The sequence below is a fragment of the Capsicum annuum genome, chromosome 7 (assembly GCF_002878395.1).
Source record: "Capsicum annuum cultivar UCD-10X-F1 chromosome 7, UCD10Xv1.1, whole genome shotgun sequence".
Taxonomy (NCBI): Eukaryota; Viridiplantae; Streptophyta; class Magnoliopsida; order Solanales; family Solanaceae; genus Capsicum; species Capsicum annuum.
In genome coordinates, this window is record NC_061117.1 from 184,844,573 (window position 1) to 184,852,536 (window position 7,964).

Sequence of the window (7,964 nt, forward strand, 5' to 3'; positions counted from 1 at the left end):
TAAATTTCCATCATAATGTGGCAAATGGAGCCCTGAAAATGTCAAATGGAGATTTGAAATCCAATCCACCTTCTTGCCTAGGATAACATAATCTAGACCAAGCTACCCAGTGTTTACATCTTCCCTCCACCATATTACTCAAAAAAAACCTTTCAAAAATTTTATGGAGTTCATTTAAAGTGTCTTTGGTGGGAGCCAAAGCTGAGAGAAGGTATATAGGCATACTCTGACGACATTTTTAAAAGATAATAACTTTCCGTTCCAATTCTGTAGTTTATTCTTGATCTTCTTTATTAACTCATTACAGTAACTCTTATTTTTTTTGGAATAAAAGATGGGGCATCACAAATAAATAAATGAAAATACCCCTATTTCCATACCAGTGAACTGCTGCACTTGTTGAACCAAATTTGCAGCAACCCTTTAATACATAAAAAAAGAACTCTTATTTTTGTTGACCAATTATGCTGACATACCCTAATATTTTTTCAAAATTTCCATCATTAGATCAATAAAATACTTGCTAGCTGATGTGAAAATAATGGTATCATCTGCAAACGCAAAATGATTCAAATTTTGACACCATCTAGGAATGCCATATCCTTTGTAAAGCCTATCATCATAAATTAAATTTAGAGCTCTTGAAAGCACTTCTACTAATATCAACAATAAAACTGGGGATAATGGATCACCTTATTTCATCCCTCTAGAAGAATGGAAAAAGCCTTTTCTTTGACTGTTAAACAACACTAAGTACCAGTTATTTGCAAGAAGCCTCCGTATTTGATCTATAAAAATCTCATGGAAACCTATTTTCCTCAACACTTTAGTTAAATATAACCAAGACATCCTATCGTATACCTTAGTCATATCTAACTTAATCTCTGCATTAGCTGGTTTGCCTCTTTTCCTTATGTCTATCACCACTTCTTGAGTTAGAAGTACATTCTAAATAATACACCTTCCTTTAACACACCTTTCTTGATTTTGGGAAGTTAATTTAGGCAGCACTCCTCCTAATCTCCCATGAACAACTCTAGAAATTACTTTATTAATGATATTGCTGAGACTAATGGGCCTAGGATTTGAGAATGTTTGAACCATTTCCTTTTTTGGGAGAAGTACAAGATTAGTATGGGTGTATGATTTTGGTGAAGTGTCACCATCAAACTCCGCCACTTTAAAAACATCATGACCAATGATTTCCTAAGTGGATTGAAGGAATTTTCCAGTTAGACCATCAGGTCCACTAGCACTAGACCCATTTAATAAGAACACTGATTGTTTTACCTCTAAAATTATAGAAGACTCATTTAAGTTTTGATTATCCTCTTGATTGACTAATATTAGAATATGATCCAGCAATGAGAAATCATTTTCCACTGTTGCTTGAGAGAACTGATTGTGGTAAAAATCTACAGCCTCTCTTGCCATTATATTTTCATCTTCCAGACATATTCCTTTTGAATTTTGAATCTTCTTAATGAGCATTCATTTTCTTATACCATATACAAGTTGGGGAAAAACCTTGTATTTTTATCACCTTCTTTTAATCAAGTAATTCCTTCTTTCTGCCTCCAAAATTCTTCTTTGAAATATATATATTTCTTTATTTCTGCTTCTGCTTGTGCTTGTTGAAGAACCATTCTATTTTAGGGTTATTCTTGAAATAATTTCTCCTTTATTTTCACTAATTCTTCCCTTATCACTATCTTATGTGTTTCTACTCCATTGTGAAAGAGCTTGTTCGGTCTTCTTTAACTTCTGCTTAAAAATTATAAAAGGATGGCCCTCACAATCTACAACCCAATTTTATTCCACAATGAATTTAAACTCTTAATGTTTAACCCAAAAATTTTAAATTTAAAGGGTTTCTGAATTATTTAAGTTGCTTCACCCATAGTAATAAATAGAGGTGAATGATCTGACCCAGTTTTAGCCAAATGCTCTACCTCCATTAGACCAAACTTCTCTTGAAATAATCTATTTACAAAAATTTTGTCTAGTCTTTCAAAAATGCGCTCCTCGTCAATTCTTCCATTCCACCATGCAAAAGAATTTCCTTTAAAGCCTATATCAAATAAGTCTAAATAATTCACACATCATGCAAAATCTTCACAGTCCTAAAGCAACACTGGTAGACCACCAATCCTCTTTTCCTAATTCGGTTTTATATTGAAATCCCCACTAAGTAACCATGGAGAGTTAATAGAATTTGCTAGTTGGTATAAACTGTCCCACGGATAAATCCTCTCTATTACATTGCATTTTACATACACAAGGGTAACCATGATATTCTCTCTTTGATCCTAGAATGGTACCACATCGTGCTCCCCTGTAGATATTAATTCGATATCATTGTCTTTATCCTCTGGAGGGTTATGAACTATAATATCTTCATCTCTTTTCTCCTTCATGCCTTCATTGTCACCAGTATAATAATGTACTACCTCAGCAATTTTATTTCCCTTCTCCATAAACTCATTGTTATTCTTCTTTTGTTGGCTTGTGTTTTTACTTTTGCTGCTTGAAGTCCCATCACAAACCTTTTCCTTCACTTGTTTATCTTGTACTACTTTCATTATGTCTTGTTGCAATTCTTTCATAAAAATTGATTTTTCCTTCTCCATTTCAACTCGATCACCCTATTTGTCACTATAAAAGGATTTTGTGACCTGCCTCTTTATTGTGTCTGAACTTGTTCTCTTGTGGCTAGCAATATTGCTTCTTTGTTGATCATTTATTTGCTTATCATTTGCTTGTCGTAATCTTTCAACTGCATGTTTGTCATCTCCTTCTTCAACTAACACAAAAAAATTGTTATTTGTTGTAATTGTATCTTTTTTTGGGCTTGCAGGCTTCCCATGCTCCTTTGCAGGCGATAGAGTGTTGCGCACTAAAGCCCAAGCATTTGGATCTCCCACTACCTTTCCACTTGCAAGAACCTTTGGTGGATATTTGTTGTTGATCTTTTCTATTGTGGAGTGTTGATTTGGCCATTGCTACTGATCCTTTTGTTCGAGAATAGAATTCTTCATCTTCCACTTCCTCCTTCTCTGAATGTGTTATGATTTTTGACAAATATCCTCATTACGGCCTTTTAACTTAAATAATTTGCAATATTATGGCAACGCATCATAATGGACTCTAGCATGCACTGTATTCTCTTTTGTGGTTTCATCCACCCTAATCATGCATACATTTTTTGAAAAATGGAATGCTAGGTCCAATTGCACCTTCATCCTCGCACAATTAGATTTTTTTTTTTTAAGAGTAGCCAAATCCAATTGTAAAGGTGTGCCAACTGTTGTAGCTAGAGAAAACAGTACTTCTTTGACAAAGAGGATGGCAACAGGTTTGGGAAAGAAATCCATGTCACTGCTTTTGTGGTTACCTCATCTACTCTAAAATCATTAGCATATATGAGGGGGCTCATTTGATATTCGCTCTCATCTCTCCCTTTGATATAGTAAACATTCTTTATTATTAAATTGATGAAGTTTTTCACTAAAGCACATCTAATGGGGATATGTTTGACTCAACAGATCAATCATAACAACACCTTTTATCCTACACTACGTTGGAATATTCTTACTTAAATCATCTAATTCAAGCCAGCCCCGTGAAAATTTACCGACAACTGCATATTGAAAGTCTTCAATTTTGTTCATTCTTTGCAACTCTGCTTCAGTCAATCTTATTGTAGAAATTCCATTCTCCCTTGTAAATGACTTCAATAGAATTGTTTGTACATCAGTTTTTTCCTTAAGAAAAAGATCATTCATGATATCAGGTTTTTAAATAGGTTGCCAAAATCCATAGTAGGTCTCAAATTCATCTCACAACACTAGAGGAAGGGTTGATTAGAGGTGAAAAAAGTGATGAAGAAGGCCGAAGTTGGTACAGTCACCGGATGTGACTGGCCAGAAGCCGTGTAGGCCATGAGGGCTAGGGGTTAGGCCGTGTGGGCCATGAGGGGCTAGGATAGAAAAATGTGTAACTAACTTATCACTGTGCATAATTAAGTAAACAACTGTAAATGTGTGTAGTAAATTTAGGTAAATAAATTGAGCCACATCTACATACTTGCTTAATTCCTTCACAAAACAGATCATGAGTGGGCTACTAACGGGGCATTTTGATTGGTTCTTTCTTAATAGCTTATAAGCTAAAAATTAAAAGTTATAAAGTGGAAATACGTAATTTTTTGCTTTTAGATTATGTTTGTACTCCTTTTTAGCCTAAAAATAGTTGCTTAAAAGCATTTTTATGTTTTTCAACTACTCTAAAAAATTAAAAAAACTTAAAGGCCAAAAACATCTAAAATAAGTCAATCAAACATCATCTAAATATGCCTCGTTTATAATTTTATGCACCAGAACAGTAATAGGAATGATATCTACTAGGTATTTTATGGTCTATCTTTTTGAAAAACTATAATATCATGGAGTTTAAAATTTCACAGGTGAAGCTTCATTATATTATCCTAAAATTTTGTTTGTGAAATTTGAAACTTTATAAGAATAGCCATTTTTCAATTAATGAAAGTGAAAACTGTGTATCAGCGAATTAGCACTTTTAATTTCTAATCAAAAGGGTATGGATGTATAGTTAAATAAAATAAAACTCAATAAATAGTGAACAGAAATATAGGTTGAAGATTGCATTAACTCAAGAGTTCTTATTGAGTGAGGTATCTCCTAACTTGGAGGATTATACAGTGGTGTCAAAAGGGTAGCCAATACAAGAAACTAAATTATCTAAGAGACATGAGTAATAGCAAAAAGAATTGATAGACAGACAAAGGTGGATTCCTGACTAGCAGAAGCATAATTATTTTGCACAGCCATGTCAATTACTAACTATAAAATTTTATCGGAGTGTAAGTCCAGCGCAAAACTATTAACAAGGTTGAATGCAAAAACACTTGCAGACCAAGATCAAAACCCTATATGTGTGTATGTGTGTGTAAATTTGGAAGTGGCTCTAAACTGAACAAAAGAATATTAAGCTTAGATACGACCGGCACCTAGACCAGTGTCCTAAAATAACATTTATTCTTTAATATCCCCTGAAACTAATATAGACTTAAATAAGGTATACACAATTTTTTTAAGGTTAAAATAGATGTTGTTGACCCTCCTAAGCTTAATGTTGGTTCGCCTCCATCAACAAGGATTAGAGAAATTTTATGGATGTTCTTTTTGATAGTGGATTGATATGTGTTCAATGATCCCAACTAAAATAGAGGAAATGATTTTGTGCCAGATCTTGAGCATAAGCAATGGGTTCAAGGAGTTTTAGTAGTTTTTGCACAAACTCTATATATACAAAAAAAATCACTAATTATTTTATTGTGAATTCATGAGTTATTAAAACATATTAATCTAGGATACCAAGAACTCATAAGTTTTAAATTTATATCCGTTTTTATATTTGAGAATTGGGTTGTCACGGCCCAACTTCGGGACGGTGATGAAACCTTCCCATCCTCTGTGATAGATAAGTCAGGAACCCAATTTCAAACAAAACATCCCAAACTTATAGAAACGGAAGGGAATGTGAACATAATAAACTCCAAATAATCTCAAAAGTAGATTAATAAACTAGTATAGTCAAAACATAGATAATTCCATGTCTGGTAGTCACTAATACAAGCCACTAAATACAAAAATCAAAGAAAAGTCTGAATATCTCAAAATGCGAAAAATGCATAAAGATAAGGCTGGAGAAGATTTCAACAGTCACAGAAACTAATAGTAGCTACCTCAAATCTCCAAAGATGCTAACACGAAAAGAGCCACAGGAATCAATGGCCAGAGGTCGTCGAATCGGTACCTGCATGTAAGGTGCAGAAAAAACAAGGGTGAGTAAGGAACCACGTGCACTCAGCAAACATCGTCAACTTACCTAATTCAAAGTGGTGATGAGAAACACCACGTTAGCCATCTAAAATAATCATACAACCTGCACTCAGAAAAGATATCCTATTCTAACGGAATAATCAAGTCAAACAGGCATAACAATATCATAACATACTCTAAGAAGTCCTTAATACAGTGAAAACAAGTAACAAGTATACAAATACTTAATAATTAGTACAAAATCAACAAATACATCTTACTCAACCTGAATAAAAATAAATCAATGCAGTACAATGCAATGCAATCCATATGTTGTGTACACACCTACCGAGCAATGGCTTCAAGGCGATCCATGGGGGACTCACAAGGTTCATGTACTGTGCAGGCGTACACTTTGATCTCAATAAATATATTATGCAAGCATGCACTCCGATACTAATAAATAAATAAATAATACTGTGCAGATGTGCACTCCAATCCCATACGAAATACAATGCATGATTTGTAGACGTACAATTCCGATCTCAAAAATAATTTATTCACCATAGCAAATCAGCTCATCGCACTATCAAATAGGGAAAAACAACTCAAAGAAAGCAACTTACATATTTTAACCCCTCAAATAACACTGATACCCACATAAATACTCGTCACTTCACCTATACGTCTCCAGAAGAAATGAAACAAAAGATATGGTAGAGCTAGACAGTTATTGTATAAGGTCTACCCAATGCTAGATGCAGAGGCGCATAATAGATCGATATGAAAATCATGAGCTGCCCCGTAATAAAACCAGTTGTTGCTGATACACCCATTCTCCATTACTCCCATTACACCAAACTAACACATCAACACTTCGAAAAAGACAAGTGTCAATTTATAAACTTGTCTTATCATAAAGCTTCTGAATGGTCAAAATCTATTCAAATATACATTTTCTGTAAGCGTACGAACTAGTACGTCAAAGTTCAACTAAAATGGATCATCTTTCGATCACCAATTTAAATAAATTTTTGCTCTAAGAACTCTAGACATAGATACCAATTCTATAAATCTCAGAGTCTAAAATAATAAACAAACTAAAGTGAACTGAAAAATCATCAATAACATGAAAATCATTATCCATATCGCTAATTCTCCATTGTCGTCACTGCATACTTCAATTAATTAGAACCGTAGATCACTTCTGCGGTTCTGCCATGAGCAGATACTTCCAGTGGTGAGATTTCATTACTCCTAGCAGCCAACCACTAACAATTATATTATTATAATTATAAAACATTACAAAAACAACCCAATTCACAATTATCCTAAAGATCACACCATTAACATTATCAATTTAACCTTACCCTTACGTTATTGCCAACCAATTTCCATATCATTCTCGTTATCACTAGATCCAAATCAATCCATTAATTGATAACTCTAATTCTAATGTACCAATTTCAAATCCACAGTAACGACAACTCACCAGGTCAAACTTCTTGCCTAATTCCCACTCACCCTCACCTCATAAGCATAGACTTTACAGTAGATGGGCAAGACAATAGGAATTTAATTCACGGAAAAGGGATTACCTGAAGCTTAATCGAGAGGTTCTCTTTGAAACGGCAGAAGAGGAAAAATAGTTGCTAACTGTCGTACCCTGCTTTCCCCAAACTTATTATTATTAAAGTTAATTTCAAACACTCCCTACTTAAGTTTTATTTTGGTACATAAGTCTCAATAATTAAGAAAATACAAACTTGACCCAATAACCATCAACTAAAATAATATCTAAAATATCCAAAATTTTTAAAAGTTTCTCAAAATTTGTTTGAAAACTCAAGGAAACAAAACAAATATGTACATTGACTAAAAGTAGGCGAAATGACCTTCTGGACTCCTGTACTATGTCGATTTTGTAAGTTGGACACTTCTACTTACATGTTTGTCATCTGGACCCCTGAACCAACTAAAAAGTAACATTTTAAAACCTTTTTTGGTGAGTGTAACACACTCTCCCCTAAGTCAGCTGCCACGTCAATTGTCACACCTGACACGTCTGCCACGTCATTTTAAAAAAAAAGTATTACATTAAATTTCAAGTCATTTTTAAAA

The 7,964-nt window shown here is 33.8% G+C and overlaps 2 long non-coding RNA genes across 2 annotated transcripts in view; one reads left to right on the forward strand and one right to left on the reverse strand.

Moving 5' to 3' along the window:
- LOC107878204 overlaps positions 1–3,044 on the forward strand; it is a 16,803-nt gene extending 13,759 nt beyond the window's left edge. The window contains exon 2 of the long non-coding RNA XR_001676769.2: positions 2,858–3,044. This is a non-coding gene — a long non-coding RNA (uncharacterized LOC107878204). The remainder of the gene's footprint in view (positions 1–2,857) is intronic.
- A 2,532-nt stretch (positions 3,045–5,576) lies between these two features.
- Positions 5,577–7,645, reverse strand: LOC107878206. The gene is made up of 2 exons (XR_001676770.2): positions 7,442–7,645; positions 5,577–5,838 (listed from the first exon to the last, which is right to left on the reverse strand). It is a non-coding gene; the product is annotated as an uncharacterized LOC107878206 (long non-coding RNA).
- Positions 7,646–7,964: the final 319 nt, after the last annotated feature.